The following is a 23,412-nucleotide window of genomic DNA, read 5'->3' on the forward strand; positions in this document are numbered from 1 at the left end:
CATCAGGGTAAACTTCATGACCTTGGGTTTGGCAATGGATTATTAGATATGACATCAAAAGCACAAGCAAAAAGTGTGAAGTTGATAAATTGGACTTCATCAAAATTTAAAAATTTTGTGTGTTAAAAAACACTATTAAGAAAGTGAAATAACCTACAGAATGGGAGAAAATATTTGCAAATCTTACATCTGATAAGGGTCTAGTATCTAGAATATATAAAGAACTCTTTCAACTCAACAACAAGAAGACAAACAATCCAATTTAAACATGGGCAAAAGACTTGAATAGGCATTTCTCTAAATAAGATATACGAATGGCCACATATGAAAAGATGGATGTTCACCATCACCATCATTGCCATTAGGAAATGCAAATCAAAACTACAACAAAGTACCACTTCACACCACTAGGATGGCTATATTCAAAAAATAGAAAACAACAATGCTAGCAAGAATGTGAAGAAATTAGAACTCTAACATTGCTGGTGGGATGCAAAATGGTGCAGCCACTGTGGAAAATATTTAGCTCCTCAAAACATTAAAAAAAAGTTAAACATAGAATTACCATTTGACCCAACAATTCTATACCCAAAAGAACTGAAAATTGGTACTAAAACAAATCTATGTACATGAATGTTCATAGCAGTACTATTCCCAACGGCCAAAAGGTTGAAACAACCAAAGTGTCTATTAACGGATGAATAAATAAACAAATAATATACATATAGAATACTATTCAGCCATAAAAAAGGAATAAAGTGCTGACATGTGCTACAATGCAGATAGACCTCAAAAACACGCTAAGTGAAAGAAGCCAACCATAAAAGAAGCCAACCATAAAAGGGCATGTATTGTATGATTCAATTTATATGAAATATTTAGAACAGGTAAGCCCATAGAGATAGAAAGCAGAGTGGCGATTGCCAGGGGCTGGGAAATGAGGAGCACTGCTTAAACAGTATGGAGTGATGAAAATATTTTGGACCTCGATAGAGGTAGTGATTATACAACATTGTGATTTAAAAAGCCCTGACCATGTTAACATTTCTAAGCAAATTCAAAGATGTTTTACATTTGTGTATGGAATCGATATACAATGTCATAAATGTACTGTACATGTCTATTTGTATGTAGTAATCTTGAATAATGTGTTGCCTTTATTTGCTTTCTTCATCAAAAATAAACACACAACTTGGACCTCCTTCCCCTAACCTCTGAAGTACCAACTTTCCCTAGCTCTTTCCAAATTAAAAGACCCTAAGGGCCGGCCGAGTGGCTCAGTTGGTTAAGAGCTCGCTCAAGAGTTTGAGCTCTGAGCAACGGCGGTTCGAGTCCAGCCCGAGCTGAGCAGCCACTGAGCTGCCAATAGGTAGCAGGATGGCTCAGCTAAAAAAAAAAAAAAAAAAAAGACCCTAAGACTATTCTAAGCCATCTCTCAGTCATACACTCCTCAGAGAAAATCTAAATCGAACAGCTTTTCTTACTTGATAAATCCACTCTAGTGCAAGATGCCTGATCCAGAATTCCACTTACCCATTCAATAAATATTTATCAAGCACTAACTACATGCCAGGAATTACAATAGACAGTTGCTGGAGATACAGTGGTGAATAAAATAAGAAGTGTTCTTGCTCTCATGGAGGTTATATTCTATAGGGGAAGGGGTAATTTGATAAATTTGATAGAAAACAGTATACTAAAAGAAAATGTCAGTTGCAATTGCTGTAAGGACAATAAAATAGAGAGCTATTGACAGAGAATTACTGAGAAATGCTCTTTAGAACAAACATTAAAAAAAGCCTGAGAGACACTTTTGCTGAGGTCTAAATGACATAAGGGAGCCAACCATGTGACTGGCTATCTGGAAACACAGCATTCCACACAAAGGAAACAAAAGATAAAAACGCTGACTCAAAAAGAAGCCTCCCACATTTGAGGTTAAGAAAGAAGACTGAAGTTTACCATCTGGAGGAGACTAGTTCTAGATAGATCTGAGAGATACGCAAGAGCCAGATTATATAATGCTTTACAAAAGGCCATGGGTAAGAAGCCTAGATTATTTAGAAATTCTAGTACTTTCAGAATTTCTTCTCTACCTGGTACCAGATGGTCTGGCTTGATCGTGCATAGAAAGCAAGCACTACGCTCTAAAGCTATACTGTCCAATACAGTAGCTCCCAAGCCTCTGAAACATATTGCTAGCCCAAATTGACATACGCTATAAATGTAAAATATATACCAAAGGTCAAGGCTTAGTACAAAAAAGAGAATGTAAGGTATCTCATTAATAATTTTCATATTGATTACACTTTTAAATGATATGTATTTTTTCATTTTAAAATGTGTTAATGTTTAACACACGTAATATTAATAGTAATAAAATACTGTTATTAGATATATATTTAAAAGATTTTTATTCTTTTTAAATGTGGTTACTAGGGCATTTAAAATTATATATGGGGTTGTAAGAAAAGTCATGACGCATTTTTGCAACGAAAAACATAGAAAAAATACGTCATGACTTTTCCGACAACCCAAAATGTGGCTCATTCTATGTTTCTAAATCTATTGGATAGCACTGCACTAAAAAGGGGGTCCACAAATGCAGGGATCTTTGTTTTGTTCACTGATATATCTGCAATGCTTGGATCCATGCCTGGCATATAGTTAGCACTGGATAAATAAGGAATGAATGAATACAGACTTGTAGTTATGAAAAGATAGAAGATACAGCTGGTGTTCCCAATCTTTCTAAATTAATGTTCTGCAGCCAAGGATGGGGAAGAGGAGGTAAAGTGTTGTTAGGGCCACTACACTGCACAGTAGGGGTGCAAGGTGGTGATACTGTCATATAGGCCTTGGTTTTCTCTCCTCTTCCCATTCCCCATGCCGAGTATAAAGATTAAAGAGTTTGGGGCATTACAACAGCAGCACCAGTCCATAAAATTGTGTCATGTTTAATTACTTCAATGCTGACATTTTCAGTTACCCAGACTTCAAATATTAACATTCCACTATTTCCAACCTGTAAGTCGCTAATCCTTCATTAACTCTTGATTTGTTATCCCTGCTCCTATGCCATACATTTCAGAACCATACTAGAGCAAGTTCAGAATTAAATGGACACACTATATTTCAGGGTCTCAGGATCTGTTTGATTTCAATGCTGTAAATCATGTGCCACTGGACAAACCCACAGCATAACTGAAGGAAGATTTGACAAAGATACACTGATTCAAGAACTCTGGTTTGCTACATGATTTCAAAGGTTCATTCCAACTTTATGGTTCTATAATACATCAACAAAAGATCCTCATAGTCTTTCTTAACAACTAAATAAATTCACAATAATGTGGACATCCATTTTTTAAATTCTTTCAACAAATACCTACCTCACTGGATCTCTCATACAGATTCTGCTGAAGGTGCTGGGTATATAGTGGTGAGGAAACCGACAGTTCAGTCCTTATGAAGCTTACAATACTTGAGGGCAGAGCTTGTTTTTGACCCTGAATTATTAAAGGTGGGGAGGGCATATCTGAAGCAAATTTGTAAAGTTTATAAAGTCCCTCTTTCTGCTCTTCTCTCTGTAATAAACCCCGCCCCTTACTTCAGGGGGTCACTTCATATCCTGCCTTAATCAAAAAATGAATATCCAATCATTCGTACTATAATACATGGATATGTCTTACTTTAAAATTATTTGTGCTATAGTATTATTTTAACAATCAATCCATTTGAATATCAAGCCTCAAATGTGGTATCTGCACTTCAAGCCTTTTAACTTCAATGATGAAACGAAAGGTTTCTATCTCTCAATAAAATCACTTAAACAATAAACAAATGATATTTTCTATAACATAGAGGTATAATATCTTAAATTTTTATATTACTTTACAATTTAAAGAGTATTTCTGTGACTCTCACAACAACTCAATTAAATAAACAGAAACACATTATCATCCCTTTTCATAGATGAGGAAACAAATTCAGAGAAATTAAGTGGTCTGTCAAATGTCATATATCTATTAAGTGGCAAAGCCCACATGTCTTCCAGCTTTACAGTCTATACTTCTATCTGCCCGATGTCACAAAGATAAAGGCATGAGTTGCTCTCAAAAATATAAGAAAAGAGGAAGTTGCAAGGCTTGTTCTGAGGGTAATATTCAAAATATTTGACAATCAGTAAAGGCAATGTCTAATCAGAGCAGTCACCAGCAATAATACCAATCAATCAGAATAGCTACCACTGGTTAACAACAGTAAGAATGGATACCAGCCATAAACAAGCAGTAAAATTGAGTATCAGGCAGTGCCTACGCATCTCAGCATTCAAATGTACATTATTTTAAATTGTGTGCCAGCCAAACAAAAGGATACCTGTTAATGAACTCTGCAAGTAAGCAGACTCACCTGGCCTGAAAAGTTACCTTAACTGAGGACATTACAGTTGGCTTTATGAGTATGTTATTGAACACAGACGCTCAATCCCACTAACACAAACATGTAGATCAATGAACTTTAAACATTTTAAAATATTTAAATAAAAACAGAAGAAATCAAAGTATCAAATCAGAAGGCAGGAAGAATAGTTTCTAATAAAAAAACAAAAAATTATGAGAATTTCTTAGCTTTTTCTACATAAAAACTATAAGCTTAGAAAACTCAGAAAAATATTCACAGCAAATATAGTAAGATATTTAGTGTACAGAATTATTTAGAACATAAAGAGCTCACATAAACTCTCAAAAAAGTGATAAAACCCCAATAAGTAAATAGGCAAAGAAATGTACACACAATTCACAAAGCTAAAAACAGAGCTGGGTAACATATATGGAAAATATTAAACTGCATTAATTATCAAAGAAAAGCAATTAAAACAATGACGTATCAATTATAAAAGTATCCCATATGGGTCACGATGTTGCTGACTGTAACAGCACATGTGTGGCAGACAGTAAGAGTATAAACCATGTGTACAAGTGATCTATGAATGCAGAATTATTTTCCAGAAAGCCCTAAATAACATTCATTCACTGAAAAAACATTCATTGAGCACCTGTTCTACAATAAACTTTTTTTTAAGTCTCTAGTAGAGTATTATAAAAAGCCTTTCAAAGTGAAATGAAACTGCAGCTGAGAGCAATTAATTAGGGAAGGAAAGAGGAAGTGGCATTAAAATTAGGCTTTGAATAAGAATAGTTCACTGTCCAGAAAAAGGAAAGACTATCAATAGAGTAATTCAAATAATTAACTGAAGAATACAATAGAATAGTTATGAAATGGCACTCAGAAATCAAGTAAGGCCTATCTTTCTTAAAATAAGAAAAATGGTAAAAAGTGATGGGCCAAAAATTTCAGCCTTTGAGTGCCAAAATGCAGGTAAAGTCAGCAAATCTGGAGGAGTAAATATTTACCTGGTCTCTTTGAGATATCAATGGTATCAAATGGTATCAAATGAACTTTGGACAAAAGCAATATCTGTATTAACATTTAAGCCACTCTACAAGTTTTCTGTGTCACTAATGGAGAAGAATAAGAAAGGAAGGACACAGGGACTTGTGTCAAATACTGTACAGTAGACCTGGATCTAGATGTTTATTCCCTAGACTTTACACACAGTAACTTTTTTGTTTTAAAGGAAGGAAAGAAAGGAGGGAGGTTTCTTTATTTGACAGTTATTTTCCTAAATAGAGTTTTGTTTTCAAACAACCTTTAAATGTTTTTTTTAACTCATTTACATATAAACACAACCAGTTACCAAAAGTGGTCATTTCTATTTGGCAACAGTGAGAATTATTTATATCCAATACTATACTATAAAATTTAAAGTAGTATCTTTTTCATTTCTATAGTTCAGATTTTTCATCACTTCAGACAGACCCATATCCAACCATTTGAAAATGGTCAAGTTTATATTGAAAACATTTAGATTAAAAAAAAAAAAACAGAAGAAAGGGTAGGCTTTACACAGAAGGAGGTGATGCAAGATCTCAGTTCTACGATGGAAAATCCTTATACCCATTCTCAAACCACAGCTAACACTGCTTTTAATTGTGTCAAGAATCCTTTCCAATGAAAAATGTTACCAAGTACTTCATTTGTGGACTTAATTAGGTTATCTTTAATACATTACAGGTTTCATTTTATTTCTGTCACTATACAAATAGGGCAATGTCATTTTAAAATCATTTGAATCACATTTTATAGTCAATTTAAAAAAAAGGAAGGTGGGAGAGAATAAACTAAGAATGAAACACTCAGTAATCAGGGATAAAAATGAGGCTTTTATAGCTGAGCTAATACATTAAAAGACGGAAGTCTACATCTGGTTTCAATACTGGTATGAATTTACTAGCAAATTTAAAAAGAATCTCATTGTACAAAAACAAAAAGATGGTTTTGATGGGCTTTAGTCCTCTGGTTACTTTTGTTTCTAGAGTCATATGATTAGTATAATAATATGATACAGTTAATATGTCACTGTGTATATGGTTTTGATTAAAATGCGCCCACCAACTTGTCTCAAGGGCACATGTACAAGCTGTTTTAAAAGACATGCACTGCCCTAATGTTTTTATGTCAGTAAAAACAAATTAAGGGCGGCTGAGTGACGCATTGGTTAAGAGTTGGCTTGGGATGCCAGCTCTGAGCAACAGGGTCCAGGTTCGGATCCCACATGAGGGCCAGTGATGCTGTGCCCTCTACAGCTAAGATGGTGAACAACAGCTCAACCTGGAGCTGGGCTGCCCATGAGTCGCCGGCGATGGCGTAGGCGGCAGAGGAGCTGCAATGGGCTGCCATAAGGTACCATAAGTGGCTGGAAGCCAGCGTGAGCGGCTGGTAGCCACTGTGAACGGCTGTCCAATGATGACCGATCTGCCTCAGCCAGGAAGAGCACAATAATCGTAATACCAACATGCGTCAGTGAAGTGGCATCCTCCACAACTAGACTGAAAAACAAAAGGACAGCAACTTATCTGTTCTCCTTCCCATATTCCCCAATGCTGTTCCCCTCCCCCAATACCCTAATAAAATCTTTAAAAAAAACAAAACAAATTAAGTGGTTTTATAAATTTATGCAAAATTTAAAATCACTTTCTAAAAATGAATCTTTAACAATCTTAGCTAAACTTACCATTGACATAATTATTTTTGCATATAAAGTAATGCATTAATTCTATATTCAGTAGCTATTCTATATTAAGAAAAAAACTGTGACACATAACAGATAACTATAGATATTTTATTATAAAATTTTAAGTTTCAACTTTCACAGTGACTTTTCATTAAGGCTTTTTGTTTTGTTTTGTTTTCATTAAGTCTTGAAAAATATTTGATCCAAAATTCACTGATGTAATCCTTACACAGCCTTTCAAAGCCTGGATTAGATCTTGCCTCTTTCAAGAAATCACCCTATTTTCCCCAAGTAAGGATTTACCTATCAGTGATGAGAATAATAACATCAACAACAGCTTACATTTTTTGAGTTTTTACTATACCGGCCACATTACAGGTATCATTTAACATCCAAACACAACCGTAGAAGGTCGGCACTAACAAGAATTTACTGCGAGCCTGTTACACTGCCCTTGCCTTCATGGTGGTCAGAATTTAGTACAAAGGGAAGGGCACAGGAACAACAAATTGCAATACCAAGTGATGCCTACAACAACAGCATTAGCTATAGGAACACTCCAGGAGAGCATTTCCTAAAGTTGATTGAGCACCAGAACTAGTAATCTTAAAATAATATCCAAACCATCTAATTTAATGCTCAAAGTCTTGGGTGATACAGTTCCTGCCAGCCTTGATGATCTCACCACACAATTCTCCCCACTCTAGGAAGCCTTCACAGAAGAGGTGACTTTTGAGATGACTTTTGAAGAATGAACAAAGTTTGTCAGGTGACCAAAGATAGAAGAACATACTAGGAATATGTAAAGGCAATGGGCATAACAATATATAAAGACCAGTACAAATGAGTGATTCTTTGTGTTTGAATGTAATGTGTATGGGGAAATAGTGTAAAATGTGAAGGCAGATTAGGGCCAAACTCTGCTTTATATACCTACATTTTAAAAAAAAAAAATTGGGGAATTGGGGGATGGGAACAGCGCTGGGGAATTGGGGGAAGGGGAACAGACAAGTTGCTGTCCTTTTGTTCTTCAGTCTAGTTGTGGAGGACGTTTCTTCACTGGCCCAAGTTGGCACCATCATTGTGCTCTTCCCAGACGAGGCAGATCAGTTGCTGGCCTCTGGACAGCAGCTCACGGCGGCGGCGGCTGGCCACTCATGCTGGCTGCTGGCTACACATGGTAGCCCATGGCAACCCACTGCAGCAGGGGCTGCAGCCTACGCCATCGCCGGCGACTCACGGCAGCCCAGCTCCAGGTTGAGCTGTTGTTCAGCATCTCAGCTGTAGAGGGCAGTGTCACTGGCCCTCATATGTGGGATCCGAACCAGGGCCCTGTGGCATCCCAAGCCAGTTCTTAACCAACGCGCCATTCAGCCAGCCCTATACCTACATATTTTTAAGTGGAAAGATAACATGATCATATCTGAACTTTTAGAGAGAAAATTCTCACAGTAGCCTCTCAACCAGAAACTAGAAGTAGGAAGGCAAGCGTGGACAATATAATAATAAAATCATTTATAGCAGCAGCAGAAGCTAGCTGTAGAAGTAGCTAAAGGTATGTAACTATTTCTAAAATCCCAATGGAGAGTTCTGTGGTGGAATTAATAATGAACATCTTAAGTAAAATTAGACAAAATTAGGGAAAATGAAGAACAGAGTATTCAGTGAAGTAGGAAGGCACCGAAAGCAAAATCCATACTTCTTTCCTACTTCTAACTCAAATTACCACAGCACTAAAAAATAAAATAAAAAAAATAAAAAAAATCACATATGGCTTACAAAGCACCCTGTCAACTAAAAAAAGAGAAATGAACATGCTTTCTAACCCAGAATGTACCCAATGTCCATAACACAAGTATGCCAATACATATGTACAAAAGTTTTCTATAGCTTTAATTATTCAAAAAAAAAAACCTCAAAAGTTAGAACTCATTTTATCCAAATTACTAAAAAAAATACATTCTGCTACATATACACAGGCCTGTGTGTACTGTTATGGGAAGATATCTAAGATATGTCAGAAGTTTAAAAAAAAAAAGGCAAAGTATAGACTACCACACACAATACAAATTGAATCCCTGTGCAAAACAAGATATGCATATATACAAAATATGATCAAAACAGATGGTGAATGTTTACATTTTTCAAAATCTATTACAGTAAAAGACATTGCTATTAATCCTCCTCAAAATACTCCCCTCACTTCAGACACACTTATCCTGTCGTTCTTGCCACTTTCTGAAGCAGTTCTGGAAGTCCCCTTTCATGAGTGTCTTTAATTGCGCTGTCGTGACTGCCTCGATATCCTGAGTCGATTCAAAATGTTTACCTTTCACGGTCATTTTGACTTTGGGGAAGAGCCAGAAGTCACATAGTGCCAGATCCGGTGAATAAGGTGGATGAGGACACACCATAATATTTTCATTTGACAAAAACTGCTGTTCTAGAACCCTGTGTGACACAGAGGTTTTCCATTGTGATCAACAAATACGGTGAATGCTGCTGCCAAGTCCATCCAACAGAAAGGCAGGGGGTCTTCAATACAGGAAGTGGCGCGTGGCACCTTAATAACAGTGTGTGACAAGTTTCAACTTGTTCAATGCAGTCACTCAGGTGTGAGCTACAGTTGAGAGAAGCTGTGTTTTAAAGAGTGCCGGAAATCATCCTCCATCATGACAACGCTCCGTGTCACACATTGCTTCTGGTATACGGCAATTTCTGTCAAATAAAAACATTACGGTGTGGGGCCGGCTGAGTGGCGCGTTGGTTTAGAGCTGGCTTGGGACGCCAGAGGGCCCCGGTTCGGATCCCACATATGAGGGCCAGTGACACTGCCCTCTACAGCTAAGATGCTGAACAACAGCTCAACCTGGAGCTGGGCTGCCGTGGGTCACCAGCGACGGCGTAGGCTGCAGCCCCTGCTGCAGTGGGTTGCCATGGGCTACCGTGTGTAGCCAGCAGCCAGCGTGAGCGGCCAGCAGCCACCGTGAGCGGCCGTCCAGAAGCCGGCAACTGATCTGCCTCGCCCGGGAAGAGCGCAATGATGGTGCCAACTTGGGCCAGTGAAGCAACGTCCTCCACAGCTAGACTGAAGAACAAAAGGACAGCAACTTGTCTGTTCCTCTTCCCCCAATTCCCCAGCGCTGTTCCCATCCCCAATTCCCCAATAAAAATTTAAAAAAACAAAAAAACAAAACATTACAGTGTGTCCTCATCCACCTTATTCACTGGATCTGGCATCGTGCAACTTCTGGCTCTTCCCCAAAGTCAAAATGATTCAGGACATCGAGGCAGCCACGACAGTGCAACTGAAGACACTCACAAAAGAGGACTTCCAGAACTGCTTCAGAAAGTGGCAAGAACGATGGGATAAGAGTGTTCAAAACGATGCGGGGTATTTTAACGGGGATTAATTGCAATGTGTCTTTTACTGTAATAAATCTTTTTTTATTTAAACATTCACCATATTGTTTGATCACACCTCATCTATGCTGAAAGAACCCACAAGAAACTGTTAACTGACATTGCCCCAAGGAAATAAAATTTAGGAATGAGTGAGGAGACACAAAGTTCCTCTTCTCCACCATGTGGAATTTTTACAGTGTGCTCATATTGCTTTTTTTCCCCCGTAATTTATATAATTAAAAGGGGAAGGGGTTTACATTCTGGTCAAATGTATAGAGAATGGTGTGAAACAATTTTACAAGGCTTCCATGTAAAATTATTAAAATTAGAGATTTGCAACCCCTAAGGAGCTAAATTTCCATTTTCTAGAAAATTAAATTACACATATTTCTTGAATTCCTAAGATTAAACAGGACTTTACTGGATAAGACAAAATGAACTTTAAAATGTTTTTCTAATACTAGAGAATATCCACTATTTTAACAAATATCAGAAAATTCTTAAACCACTAGTAATTAAAAACTACAATTTTTTAAAGTTTTTGCTTTAACAGTAATAAAATAGCAATTTACATTTATATTGAACTTTACAAGTTACAAAATGTTCTGATACTCATCATCTTTGTTCCTCATAAGAAAACACTGAGGTAGGTAAGGCAACTAATATATATTAGGTCCATTTCAGGATTAGGCATCTGAAGTTCAAAGGAGTTACACAATATATCCAGGGTCACAATGCTAATAAGTAACAACCCAGGAACTGGTGCTTGGTCATCTGGTTCTACAGCCAGGAGTCTTTCCACTAAACCAAATCACTCCAAATAACCACTGTCATGGTGTGCTAAGGGTCAGGCTCCTGACAGGGAGGTAGGGCTCACCGTAGATCTGGCAGTGACGGGCAGCCTGCCAGGAGAATGTATAATACAAAAATAAAGTGTATGAAGGTGGGCCTGACTGACGAAAGGGAAATAGAACTGGGAGAAATGCCAAGAAGAATAGCAACTAAGGTGAAGACTGGGCAACTTACCAACAGGGGAAGCCAAGGAAATACCTATGTAAGCTTAATTTACTTAGTTAAGGTAGAAGAGAAAGTCTATTGGAGAGACTATGTTGAAATGTGGAAAAATCATAAAGAAAAGTGTTTATAATCCAATCAAAAGGTTTAGAAAAGATGTAATGGAGTGTGATGTGGATGATGTATTTAATCAGAGATTAAGAGGTGGCACATGATTGCTATGAAAAATTCTAACTGATCCTATGCTGCATGGTCCTGTTAAACTGTGGCTTGGAACTTTAAGCAGCATGTGCAAACATATTATGTTGTCGGAAAATTCATGACGTATCTTTTTCTATGATTTTCATTGCAAAAATGCATCATGACTTTTCCGACAACCCAGTACTTAGAACTCAATCTCACTCTATGGGAGACACCAAATAAGGAGCAAGAATTACTTTCCAGGACCGGCCGAGTGGCTCAGTTGGTTAAGAGCTCACTCAAGAGTGCGAGCTCTGAGCAACAGGGTCACTGGTTCGATTCCCGGCCCGAGCAGAGCTGTCACTGAGCTGCCAACAGGTGGCAGGATGGCTCAGCTAAAAAAAAAAAGAATTACTTGCACACAAAAGGACTCATTCTCCTAAGATTCCAGTACAGCACTGAACAGTAGTACCTGCTCAGTGTGAGAAAATACTTGTAAGAGAAGGGGCCATGGACACCAGAACTAATCCCGGGATCAGGCCTCTCTGGTCTAAAGAAACCATGGGTCTTTAATCCAGATGAGCAGGCTTTCCAGGAAAATTCTTACAGCAAATATTTACTGCTTACATAACAGAAACAGGTTCCTTGAGAAACATCAACCTTATTTCCCCTTACTGTAATAGAAGAATTGAGGACTCAACAGTTTTGATTCCCAATGTTACCAGGTACCTCTTCTAATGTTTAACATTCATTTTGGGAGTTACTTTAGAGATTTGTTTAATGTGATCTAGTCCTAATATATTTTGTTTTCTTTTGATCGGAGGTTTAGTAAATACATAGAAATGTTTTTTTGGTTTTTTTTTGCCATAACATCCATTCACCCTTCTCCTGCTAACATATTCTAATTTCTCTTTAGGAAATCACTACTTCCCCCGCCCCTCCCCCATCCTCAAGCCATGTATTTCTAGTAATCAGCTCCACCGTAGCTCCAAGTTAGATCTAAGGCAATTACCACATCACATTCCAATGGCCACACCAATTTGCTCAGAGAAAGGCATATGAAGCAGTTAGGTACAAGACTGCTGGATTTCAACTAGAAAGGTAATAACCCAGGTAGCTGCTGGCAGCTATCTTGTAACTACGAAGCAAGGGTCTGTATGAGTGGAATCAACACAGACGTTTCAGAGCAACAAGATGAATTCAAGCAATTCATTTCACCTGAATCAAGCCATGCATGAAACTAGCTCTGCAAAGATTTTTGGTATATGAGCAAATAAATCCCCTTTCTTGGTTAAGCCGGTTTAGGCTGGGTTATCTGTAGCTTAAAACCAAAAGTTGAAAGTGATGCAATAAACTTGAAGTTGATACAGTAAGTCCCCAACTTACGAACAAGTTCCGTTGAACAAGTTCCGTTCCGGGAGAGTGTAAGTCAGATTCATTTGTAAGTCCGACGAAGTGAGTCTTATACACCTTTGACACTTCCCAGCAGTCCCCTCCACATCACCACTGCTTTTCCTCTTGCTTCCAGACATCCTGGGCTCAGATTGAGCACTACACTACTGTACACTATCACTTTGTACAGTAAGCACACAGCAGCACAACTGGGACAATGTCCAGCAGACACGTGAGCTACTTCCGCGATTTGTTCGCATCTACACGTTTGTAATACGAGGTCCATTTATATCTGTGAAAGTTCAAAACTCAAATGTTTGTAAGTTGGGGACTTACTGTACCAATAAGTGGGAAAGTTCCTGAAAAAGAAGTTTGTATAAAGCACAAACCACTGACCAACTCTAGAAATGCTAGAATTTATTCCAGCTATTTAACAGTGTGAGATCTCTGAAGCTGATTGCTGTTTTCTGCCCCAAAACAAAAAGGAGTGCAATAACTGGAGGCAGGGGAAGTCTTTTAAAAGAAGCATGTAGACTTTTTTAAAAAATCTCCTTTTGCCTTCATTTTCCTAGGACTCCCCCCCCCTCCCTCACTCGCACCCCTCCCCCGGCTAATAAATATTTAGTCTAAATTATTAATATTGCATTTCGATTTATTTTACAGAACTCCTCGAATGTTTCAGTTTCCATTAGTTTTTATGACATATATTACATCATATTAACCTACAAAGGTGACCAAAACCCCTTGCTAAAAATCAATGATTTAGAGAAACTTGAGTTAAGTAGCAATCTCTAAAATACCTAAATCTCAAAAGTAATACTTAAGCTTATATGTAAGACTTTATCTGAACATCAAGCCTCAGATTCCAACTTCTTTACAACCAAAATTTCTCCCACTCTTACTCCTTCTCTCTTGGGAAAAAGAATACATACATTTAATAGGGCTCTCAGGTATTCAACATGAGCAAAACACTAGGAAAAACAGCAGGGCAACTCAATAACTCCCTTCCACCCCTCACCACTCTATCTCATCCCACTCAAAAAAGGAGGCTTGAGAGTATAAAATAGCCAAGGTTTTAAACAATAAAAAATTTATGGGATTCTTCCAGAAAAACACAAATCTGCTCAACACAAAGTACATACATTAGGAAACATAACTAGAATAGTTGAGCCATTATTATATACAAAAGGGCAGAGAGAGGTTGTCTTTCATGAAATCTGGATTGCAGATGTCTGGCAAAAAAAAAAAAAGATTAATAATCTATCAGAAAGTCCCACAACTAGTGATTCAAAATGAAAGCTTTCACTGCTTACACCATATGTAAATATACATATATACACGCTGCTTATAATCCCTTGATCTGAAGAGAAAGAGAACTGATACTCTACTGTGAAAATGGTCAGTGGGCAGACATTTTAAAATCCTTTCCCACATGAAAAGATTCCTGAAAAAGAGATCAGAAGACAACAAAAAAGCACTCAATATATATGGAGCTGTAAATCCTGTATGAACTAGTATCTATTACACAAAGGGGGAACATGCAACAAAGTGATTAGGAAAGTCAAACATGAATTAGTCCAATAACACAGAGGCAAATGTAAACCCCAAAAGGCACTTTATGGAATAGAAATCCACACATATCAAAAAGATGTCTATTATTAACAATGAAACAATATCAAACTTTGAAGTTCTAAATAAATCTTAAATCAATAAAAAAATTGGTATGCCTTCACCAAGAAGAAAAAATCTATTTGAAGTAGTACATAATTAACATCAAGGCAGAACACATATTTTTAAAATACAACAAATCAAGCATTTACTAAAAAGGCAATGGTGTACAAGGCATTAATTCTAAGGGCACTAAGATAAAATATCCTAGTACAAGTATATTTTGAATAGCCTGCGTCTATTAAAGAAAGTCTCGCTGTACCTAAAAATGTCTATCTTACATTTAATGAAAGAGTGTATACCTCTTTCATTAACAAAGATAATTCAAAGTACCAATGATAAATGCTAGGACTCTGTCCTTGGTTCCGTGGTCTTTTGTATTACTCCACTCAAACACATCTGATAGATAACGTTCACAATGCAAAGACATTCCCATCTATATAAGTGAGATGATAGAATGATGATGACAATATCCACAGCAAATACACATAGGGCTTTTTCTGTGTTAGATGCTGTTCCTAGTACTTCACATATATGTAATCTTCAGAACAACTCAATGAAATAGGGTAGTCGTCTTATCCCATTGAAGAAAATGAGTCACAGAGAAGTTAAGAAGAAACTTGCCCAAGTTCACACAGTATGTAGGAAAGTCAGGATTCAAACCCAGACAGTCTGGCTCCAGAGTCTGTGTTCTTAACTACCACAGTTCAATTCCAGCAGTTAGCTATAAGCTTAACCCTTTCTTTCCCTCTAATCTACTTTACCACTCTATGATTCAGTTTCTTAGCTGGAAAATTTTGTGTTCCTTCACCCCATCCCGGCGAGTGTCATAAAAATATATCTCATCCTGATAAAGGTAGATACTAAAAATTTCTCCGAAGTACCAAACTGAATATTTATATAAGTTTTAAGACACAAAATTTATTTGGTAGTTTAATGTCAGTCTCATCTGTATAGCTGGGGTACTGAGTTTTAGAGTTAAAAGGTTTCAACCAAAAGACTACTCGCAGAGTCTGTCTTCACCAAAGAGCTAGAAAATTATGGAGACTGAAAGAATAATAGCAACCTTCTAGTCCAGGGTCTAGTGCTGATCAACGTTTAAATTTGCTTCTAATTTTCTGTGACAACATTCTTGTATATGTCTCACTGTACAATTTTGCTAGGGCTTCTCGAAGTTACAAATAGAGGAGAACCACTGGATGAATCCTAGGGTGCATACACATTGAACTTTAAAAAGACTATCAAATTACTCCTGAAAGTAGCTGTATTAATTTATACTCCTAAGAATATGAACATATATATAGTACAAATAAGGCAAAGGGGAGCAGTGAGTAAATATCATCGATTCAAGTTCAAAAACCAACTTGAATTTGTAGTTAATTTGTTCAGTTATGTCTCTCTTCCTCCTGAAACCCCACTAAACTGATAGAGAATTTTTTTAAACAAAATAAATCAGTAACAAAAGGATGAACACAAGAGAGTATAATGTACTTGGCAGCATTTCTTTGAAGAGTCATGGCCAAGAGCAGTCAAAGAAGGGGTCTGCAACAAAAGGAGTGATTACCAAGTGAACTCCAGAGGGGCTCCAAGTCAGAGCCACAAGTAAGGGAGGACAGGAGTGCGAAGAGGGATGGAAAAGGTGGTTAGTTTTTTCGAAGGAAACTGAAAAGAAGAAAACAAAACAAGAGTTGGCTCCTCATCCCTACTCTGCCTCTACCCCCAGCCCTGTACATGCAGTTTACATGCATTCTGGCATTTATCCCCAGGTCAAAAAACAAACAAACAAAAAAAGGCAGGAGGACGGTAGTGGCTCCTCTCTCAAGAAGCTGAACCAACTTCCTCTGTGAGCCCTGCCCTCTAAAATCAAGTTCCCAGGCCATTCATCATAACATTATACATGCCAGTCAAAAGCCATTGTCCCAATGCTTCCAGTGAGAGCAAGTCAGCCTTCCCACTCGTCAGCTCTGCCATGGGCAACACCAAAGTAACGATAACCCCAGAGGAAATAGAGATGATTCAGGAAACAGAAAATAACTTTGTCAAAGATTTATTATTCTTACAGCAATTAGAAAAGCTTTTGCATCCATGTTTCAGCAACAAGATATTATGAAAAAGGAATAATCAAAAGTGAAACACTTCTTGTATATTAAAGTATAACTGCTGAAATTAATAGTCCAGTTAGAAGAATCAGAAAAAATAGTAGAAGAAACCATCCCGACCCTACCCTCAAAAAGCACAAAAAGACACACACACACACACACACACACACACACACACACACACACACACACACACANACACACACACACACACACACACACACACACACACACACACACACACACACACAGAATATGAATCTAGGAAAAATAAAAAAGGAATAAAATTAGGAGATTCACCATCCAATAAAAAAAAAAAAGAGGGGGAAATTATCAAAGAACTGTTTCCAAAGCTGAAGGGAAACACAAGTGTTTATTTGAAAGGAACTAATGAGTGCTGAGCATAACTAATATAAAGGACACACACCTAAGCACATCCTTGTGAAATGTCTTTTTTCCTTTTGCAACATCAGAAAAACCAGGATAAAGAGAATAAAGAGAAAAGTCTAAAAAGTTCCAGAAGGTGGAAAGGAAACCTACAAACAAATAAGACTCTGATAAGCATTAGCTATAACAGAAGCAACACTGGATGCTAGGGGATAATGGAGGAAAACTCAAAACTCTAAGAGAAACTTATTTTCAATGTAAAATTCTACACAGGCTATCAACCAAGTGTGAAAGCAAAATAAAGACATTTTCAGATACGCAAGGACCCAAATAGTTGACCTCTTATTCTTATATCATGAAGAAGATGGTTTACGAAGAATACAAATCAAGGGTGAAAACCAAGGAAACAAGAAATATACAAGAAAATAGTGGCACTAACCCAGGAGTCCAGTGAAAAGAAATTCCAAGGATGCAGCTGTACAGCAGACCTAAAAAGCAATGAGTCCACATTAGAACAAGGAAGGAATCAGGAAGCTCCAAAGAATGTCTTCTCAACAAAGAATCATACAAATTCCAGAAAACAGATAAAATGAGTAAGAAGCTAGAAGACATTAGAAGAATGATAAAGATGGCATATGCTGCTTCTCTCAACATGAGAAAATAAGAAAAACTCCAGGACAAACAAAAAATTATATGACAACATCATGAACCCAATATATCCAACAAACTAAAATGTGGCAATGATTTTAAGCAATTGATTAAGCGTGAGAAAAGTAAATCCATTTAAACCAGATGCTAGGACCATTCTCCTTCAGGTGACCTAGGAGTATGATTGCGGACTTTTACAGATGGAAATATAATTGTAGCATATCATTGTTTCCTCTTTCAAGATGTCCTTTGCCCTCTCTTCTCTGACTCACTGACTCATTCATTCATTCAGTCAGTCAGTCAGTCATTCACGTAACAAGCATTTACTGAGCATCCTATATACCCGGTATCATCCTAGGAGCAGAGATAAAACAGTGAACAAGGAAGATAAAACTCACATTGTGGAACCTGCATTCTAATGACAGATGACAACTCCTCTTCCAAGAATCTGCTGAAGGGTTCTCTCTCCTATGAAGCTCTCTCTGAACTCGCATGCTAAGTGCTTTGCCTATTCTGCCCCTAAAGAACTTTACAGAATGGAATTTAGCTTTTTACATACATATTATGGTACCTCAGCTAGTGTGTAAACAATGCAACAACAGCAACATTCGTTAGTTATTTGTACCTCTAGTTCAGAGCACTGGATCAATAATTGTGTTTTGAACCTTTCCATTCAACCAAAATGTAAATAGAACTGCCAAGTAAAATGTAAAGCACTATACAAATGTTACTTATTATTTAACAGATGAGGAAGCTGAAGTCCTTGTCAGTTAACTGAATTGCCCAGATCACAAAACCAGTTTGTGGAAGAGCCAAAAAAAAGAAATCCACAGTGCTAGATTGAATTAAAATAAGTGGTCAAATCAATAAATAGGACAAAATGGGAGAGAATAACCTTACGCATTTTCTTAGAACATTTCCAACTAGACTCTATTTCTTCCATATGTCAAGGCATAACTTTACAATTATGTACAGATCATTCTGAAAGCCTCTAATCAAAAATATAATCAATCTTTAAAAAGCTTCCATCTCACAGAGTTGTGTATTTCTACTTTACAATATATAATACTTGAAATGCATAAATGTGTAGAGATGTTAATGTAATTTATTTTAAAATATCTTGGATTTTTTAACTATTTCCTCACAAGGAAGCCTTCACAATTATTCTCATAAATATTTTATTTATTTAATTCCACAAATCTAACTTTTTGTTCTTTGAAAACTCAAAAAAATAATAATAATGCTTACATTAACTTCCATTAACAATAACAAAAAAACTGGCTTCTCTTTTATCAGCCAAAGGAGGCCTGTGATTAAAGCTATCAAGACATATATTTACAAAAATATGCAAAAAATTAAATCCACATATACATATACATATATATATATATATATATATATATATCTTCTGTAAAAAACAGGAAACTAATGCAAGGTTGCTAGTAAGCATACTTTTTATGGCTTTTCTTTGATATATATCTGTTCAATAACTAACATTAACACTAAACAGTGGCCATGCAAATTACAACTTACAGTGGCCATGCAAATTACAACAAATTACAAATTACAAATTAAAATATAACACTGACTAGATGGGTAGGGTTGTTTTATATTCACAGAATAAGCAGCTAAGGAATTGAACCTGTTTCAGTTCAACAAACATTTTTCAAGGGTTTGCTAGACGCCAGTAGCTGTTCCAGGCCCTTGGAATATTTCCAAGATGAATATATAAAAATTTCTGCCCTTGAGTGGCTTAAAGGAGGGGAAGGCAACTGCAACTATTTTTCTCCTGAACACTAAAAGCTGACTAATTAAATGTGATTTCCAAGTACAGGATACCACAGAGGGATTATCTATGCAGAGATTTCACCAAACTTAAATGATGGTTTAACATATGAGTAATGTAAAAAAAGCCAGTTACTAAATATATATGATACCAAGACTTCAGCTGTGTTTGCAAGTCTGGTCACAGAAATCAGGAATTTTTTTTTATTAAATTTATTGGGGTGATAATGGTTAGTAAAATTACACAGTTTACATTTCTATAATACATCATCTATACTCGTATATCACATTGTGTGTTCATCACCCAGAGTCAGTTCTCCTTCCATCACCATATATTTGACCCCCTTTACCCTCTACTACCATCCAGAAATCAGGAATTTAACTCACATATATTTATTTACAGATGCCTCAATACTTACAAATTGAAAGGGTCAATGAATACTAACTAAAGAGTGATTTTTACTCATAATGTAACCAGGAGACTCAGAGAATCTTTTACCACCCAGTGGAACATAGGAGAGTATCACCTTCATCCTATCTCTAGAACCACTACCACTAATTATCACAATTACCATTCATTATCAGCTCTAATGCCAATTCTGTGATCTGCCCCATGTTAAGCAGCAGCACTTAAACAGACACAATACTCACCCTTTGTTACTCAGCCTCAGTTCCAATCACTGGAATATGCCTAATTAACCCAACTTAATTCTATGCCTTTGTCTTTTCCTAGATGTTTCCCAAAGAAAAAGTATAGGACAGGGCATAAAACCTCTGAAAGAGATATTTGGAAGCTTCTTCTTTAGTATCTACGCTGACAATCAGATAATTGGTTTTAAGACTTTTAAAACATGAAGTGCTCATATAACTATTAGCAAACTGTCAGGCAGTCCTGCAAAACTGATAACAAAAAGGCCAACAACAACAAAAGGCAAAAGATATGCACAAAAAGGAAATAAAATAGCCAATACACATGAAAAGATGTCAATCTACCTCTACTCAAAGTATGTAAAATAATAGTAAAAATTATAATAGCAGCTAACATTTATTGTACTCTTTCTTTTCGTAAGCATGAATATGCACTAAACACTTACCTAATTAATTAATCAACCAATTACCAAATAGATATGAAACTACCTGGGAAAATAGGAAAAGTTTCAAAGAAGAGGTTAGATATTTGAGCATGGATGCAAATTCACTAGGCAAGGACTCAGGGTGGGGGGAACACTCAAAGGTGGGGCTTGAGAGGATGAGTTAACAGCATATACAAAAACACTAAAATATGAATCCAATTTTTAATTCTAGGAGCCAGTTCTTATTGTGAAATTGGGAGTTTCAAGTGCAGAATAAAAGTGACAAGTTATGACACTGTAATGATAGAAGGGAGGTAAGATATAAACAGATATACATTAGTCTAAAAGATGAAACTTCAATGTTTTTTTAAAAAATATATAACTATATCAGACTTGTTTTTTTCTGTGCCTTTAATTTTCAAGGAAACAGTTGATTAAAAACAGATAGCAATTGATAATTAAAAATCAAGAATACTTCATCCCTAATGAGATTTCTTTCAATGAGAAGTATAACTCTACAAAAAGTAAATTACTTAGGTGGTTTTCCAAGTCATTCCTCTTAAATCAAAATCTACAACAGCCAACCTGGAATTCTTTATCCAGCAAATATATAGTTCAAAAATGAAGTGAAATAACATATTAATATAAAAATCCTGACATCTTATCACCATTACACCCACCCACACATAGGAAATGCTAAAGGACATTGTTCTTCAGGAAACTGAGGAATTTATGCAGAAAAGAATAAAGAGCAATAAAAAGCATAAATGCTATATATAAGTAAATATAAACACTGACAATATAAAACAGTAAGAATGCCTTGTGCTGTTAAAATGTTTAAACATTTAAAATGTTCTGTTTAAAATACAGAATTAAAGAAACAACGAAGCATATAACAAAAAACAAAAGAACGTATGAACTCTTAAAAAAAAAAAAAGGTTCCCACACTCTTAAGAAAAGATTGATTGTTCTATGACCATGTAAAGATTGACTGTTCTATGACCATGAAAACAATAGCTACTAGAGTGAGTTTTAACAGATCAAGGACAACTGTTTCACCTCTGAAATTCAGACAAGCTTATCACTCCAGTGAACATTCCTATAAAATGATCAAATATTTACAATGTGAAGGCATTTTTTTTTAATGGGATGATACACATCCTTGTACTGCTAACCTTCATAACCATGGTACTCCTTATGGACAATACATAAATGAAGAAAAAGCAGGATACAAATATTCATGAGACTTAACAGGGGCTGTTATCAAAGCAACACCCAGAGACAATATACATACAGCTCCAGATCTACGTCTCATGCAGCTCTGGGTTCTTTTTCATCTCTGGGAATCCGATTTTATATGCCACCCCAAGCCCAAGGATCACTGTTCTATAGTAATAACAATTAGACTATTTGAACTGTTTGACTCCCATTTTCAGTAGATTCTGTCTGCTAAAAAACAATGCAGATAGAGTAAAATCTTTCCCTTCATAACTGGTAAAGGATATTTATTCCTCAAGATAAAGGTCTCATCCATTTTCATCTTATAGAACTACAGTATACCTTCACAGTTTGTAATTATTGGCAACAAGGAATAAAGTACTTGGATCAAATACTTTCTAACTACTCAAAATATTAACATTAACATTCAAAATAAAAAAAAATAGATTTTCCATTTCACACACTTTACTACCTAGTAATTTTAAATACCAAATGCACTGACTTTAGCCCTAAAATGGTTTTAAAATATATTTCTAACTGAAGTATAATTATCTTCAATTAAAGCATTGTTCTGCCATTCAAGAATCATCTGATTTACATAAATGCTACTTAAGCACCACAGAAATTCTAAAATATATAATTAGAATGTAAAAAATCACTTAATGCATCTGTCAAAACAGGGATTATTTAAACTTCTGTTTCACTTCCTTTAAAAGAAATCCTATTTACTTTATTTTCTCTAATAGAAAAAAATAACTTAGTAAGATAAACTTACAACTTACTTCCCCAATCAAACTTTAAAATGATTCTGGTTAACCACAAATTGACTCAAGTAGTTAAGTATTTTTCTGAACATATTTTACTGAAACACGTCTGACAACATATAATAATGTCTTATACTAATTGAGTTACTGTTCTACAGAATTATAAATTATTTCACTGATTATTATTTTTAGTCATTCAAAGATAAAAAGGTCACTTTTGTCCTTATAAATTATCCTAGTAAACTAGATGCATTGCTAGCCAAAAGTAAATGATTCTATAAATACCTGTTTTACTTAGGGTTAAAATGTAACCGCAAAAAAGCTATTATTAATAACACCTTTTGGTAAGCTGAATTCACAAAACAAAATTTTTTATTTTATTCTAGATCTATCACTTTCAAACATCCTGACAATATTTGGAAAAACAAAGACAAAAATTGTTTTCAATTATTATTTAAAATTCAGGAACACAAAGCTTCAACTGTTTCCTACCCACAGATCATAATACAAACAACTTCAGATAAAGAAATGCCATGAATACCATGAACTTTAAATAAAATTCTAGCCATAATTTATTAAAATCACATTAATAAAGAATACACACAATGATTACAAATGAAGAAGAGGAATACCAAGATAGT

The 23,412-nt window shown here is 36.0% G+C and overlaps 1 protein-coding gene across 2 annotated transcripts in view; it reads right to left on the minus strand.

The window, feature by feature from the left end:
• Window positions 1–23,412, minus strand: part of STK3 (serine/threonine kinase 3) — a 322,284-nt gene that overhangs the window by 237,936 nt on the left and 60,936 nt on the right. The gene's annotated exons all lie outside the window — the stretch shown is intronic.

This window comes from Hipposideros armiger, unplaced genomic scaffold (genome assembly GCF_001890085.2).
Source record: "Hipposideros armiger isolate ML-2016 unplaced genomic scaffold, ASM189008v1 scaffold_70, whole genome shotgun sequence".
Lineage (NCBI taxonomy): Eukaryota > Metazoa > Chordata > Mammalia > Chiroptera > Hipposideridae > Hipposideros > Hipposideros armiger.